The sequence below is a fragment of the Salvelinus sp. IW2-2015 genome, unplaced genomic scaffold (assembly GCF_002910315.2).
Source record: "Salvelinus sp. IW2-2015 unplaced genomic scaffold, ASM291031v2 Un_scaffold1921, whole genome shotgun sequence".
NCBI classification, from domain to species: Eukaryota; Metazoa; Chordata; class Actinopteri; order Salmoniformes; family Salmonidae; genus Salvelinus; species Salvelinus sp. IW2-2015.
In genome coordinates, this window is record NW_019943279.1 from 96,858 (window position 1) to 99,995 (window position 3,138).

The 3,138-nt window shown below is 47.9% G+C and overlaps 1 long non-coding RNA gene across 1 annotated transcript in view; it reads right to left on the bottom strand.

The window, feature by feature from the left end:
• Window positions 1-3,138, bottom strand: part of LOC139024823 (uncharacterized) — a 55,939-nt gene that overhangs the window by 25,949 nt on the left and 26,852 nt on the right. The window contains exon 2 of the long non-coding RNA XR_011476186.1: window positions 329-494. This is a non-coding gene — a long non-coding RNA (uncharacterized lncRNA). The remainder of the gene's footprint in view (window positions 1-328; window positions 495-3,138) is intronic.

The following is a 3,138-nucleotide window of genomic DNA, read 5'->3' on the forward strand; positions in this document are numbered from 1 at the left end:
GCGTCAGTGCTGCGCCAGTGTGTCTGTGCTGCGCCAGTGCTGCGTCAGTGTGTCTGTGCTGCGTCTGTGTGTCTGTGCTGCGTCACTGTCTGTGCTGCGTCAGTGCTGCGCCAGTGCTGCGTCAGTGTGTCTGTGCTGCGTCTGTGTGTCTGTGCTGCGTCTGTGTGTCTGTGCTGCGTCAGTGCTGCGTCAGTGCTGCGTCAGTGTGTCTGTGCCGCGCCTGTGCTGCGTCTGTGCCGCAACAGTTCTGCGTCAGTGTGTCTGTGCTGCGTCAGCGTGTCTGTGCTGCGTCAGTGTGGGTATTTCTTTGGATGGCGCTGTCTCTTACCTGATGCGTGCCCGTGGTGGAGCAGGGAGAGGAGGAGGAAGAGGATTGCAGACGTAGCCAGCCTGTGGACTGGAGAGGAAGAGGCGGCCAGGGCTCTCGTCTCACACAATACCATTCCATCACTCATCTTTTCCCCTGGAAACTCTACAGTCCTCTAAGGCTTAACCTGCAGGGTGGGGGGGGGGGCAGATTAGTACAGTATCAACATACAGCAATGATTACATAACAGAGAGAGAACGTGAGAGAGGCAGAGGGTTTACTCTGCAGTCTGAACTCTCCGCAGCACATTTCAGTTAGATTACTAATCAAGTGGATGGCAGATTGACAGTGTTTGTAGCGCGCTGATCTGCTCAGGAGGAGAGAGAGAGAGAGAGAGATGCCAAGAGGTGAACATAGAGACGAGTCCCCTCAGCCAGCTGGTCCCGAGGCTCAATTCACTAACTTCTACCGCCCAACCAAGGCTGTGTCTAGATTTGACAGTTCATGGAGCTTTAGTAGTCTGGACATAGGGCTCCGGACATAGGGCTCCGGACATAGGGCTCCGGACATAGGGCTCCGGACATAGGGCTCCGGACATAGTGCTCCGGACATAGTGCTCTGGACATAGGGCTCTGGACACGTCATGTATCTACACATACATGTAAAAAATAGATTTTATTTATCTAGGTAAGTCAGTTAAGAACAAATTCTTATTTACAATGACGGCCTACCCCGGCCAAACCTGGATGACGCTGTGCTAATTGTGCGCCGCCCTATGGGACTCCCAATCACGGCCGGTTGTGATACAGCCTGGATTCGAACCAGGGTTTCTGTAGTGACGCCTCAAGCACTAAAATGCAGTGCCTAAGACCGCTGCAACATACAGGAGGCCCTGAGTGGGCTACCGTGTCTACCGTGTCCAGAATCCCTTTTCCAGCACCATATTCAAATGCCAGTATGCATTCTAAAACGGTCGATTAGGCTAAATATGATAACACAACAACTGATGGCAGTAGCTAACTACTGTAACTAACTAGCCAGCAAACGACGCTAAAGGGATAGCATAACTCTACCCCTCCCAAACCGCCCCAAAAATATTCTTCGAAATATTAACTTGCTGGCTAGAATGAGGCCAGCAAACACGTTCCTCCCATGCTAGGAATGTATTTCCTCCACCGTTGTAATGAAAAAGGCGTCTCTCAGTCCCAAAACACACATCTTCTGGAGACTCGTGGGAGGAGTGCTGATGACGTCGCCCGCTGTGCTTCCGGTAGCCAGAAAGCGCCCAGACTAGGACGTCGCCCGCTGTGCTTCCGGTAGCCAGAAAGCGCCCAGACTAGGACGTCGCCCGCTGTGCTTCCGGTAGCCAGAAAGCGCCCAGACTAGGACGTCGCCCGCTGTGCTTCCGGTAGCCAGAAAGCGCCCAGACTAGGACGTCGCCCGCTGTGCTTCCGGTAGCCAGAAAGCGCCCAGACTAGGACGTCGCCCGCTGTGCTTCCGGTAGCCAGAAAGCGCCCAGACGGAGGAAAACACAACGCATCTGAACACAATCACACCACAAAACCACTTGTCTAATTAAAATCTAACTTTATTTGTCACACTCGCCGAATACAAGTGTAGACCTTAGCGTGAAATGCTGACTTACAAGCCCTTAACCAACAATGCAGTTCAAGAAGAGTTAAGAAAATACCAAATAAAATGAAATAAAAAGTAATAATAAAAAGTAACACAATAAGAATAACGAGGTTATATACAAGGGGCTCCGGTACCGAGTCAGTGTGCGGGGGTACAGGTTAGTAGAGGTAATTTGTACATGTAGGTAGGGGTGATGTGACTATGCATAGATAATAAACAGCGAGTAGCAGCAGTGTACAAAACAAATGGGGGGTCAATGTAAATAGTCCGGGGGCCATTCGATTAATTGTTCAGTAGTCTTATAACTTGGGGGTAGAAGCTGTTAAGGAGCCTTTTGGTCCAAGACTTGGTGCTACGGTACCGTTTGCCGTGCGGTAGCAGAGAAAACAGTCTATGACTTGAGGGACTGGAGTCTCTGACAATGTGATGGGCTGGTTTGTGTGTCTACACCCTTCTTTTCAATGCAATCTCCGGATTCTGATAGCAGAAACCACATGTGAGTGTCAAGTGTAGACAGGACCAAAGCCTCAGGACAACTCAGAAAAAAAATCTGGCCCAAACAAATTATCACAAAGCAAAAAATCGAAAATATATCACCTATTAGAATGGAACCATGACAAATAAAAAATACATGTTATTTGGCTCTAAACAGAGTGTACAAGGAGCTAGACTATCTGACCACTATGACTGATAGTGGTTTTCTATGTACAGACTCCCTGAGCACAGTCTGGCTATAGAGACTGGTCTTTACAGGCAAACCTGGCTGCCCAGAGAGTGCAGCCTGTGGTCATTATGCCCTCAGGAAGAGATCTATTTGACAGAAAATGCTCCTCAAAATTAAAACATTAAAGAATTATAAAGCCTAAATGATAATAAACTTTAAGATATATAGTTGGTGAAAGTGTGATTATTCATATTAGCATATTCTGTGTTGTAATTGCTGTTAATAGGAGTACCGTTATCACTGTTATTGCTTCATTACAAACAGTCTGGTATATTCCTGTCTTTGACCATCGTTCTTATATGTTTACTTTGAAAGTAAAACACTTCCATTGTCAATGTCAATAAAGTCAACTGAATTGAGAGAGTCAGAGACAGACAGAGAGAGATAGAGTGTAAACAGGACTGACAGTATCAGAGACAGACAGAGAGAGATAGAGTGTAAACAGGACTGACAGTATCAGAGACAGACAGAG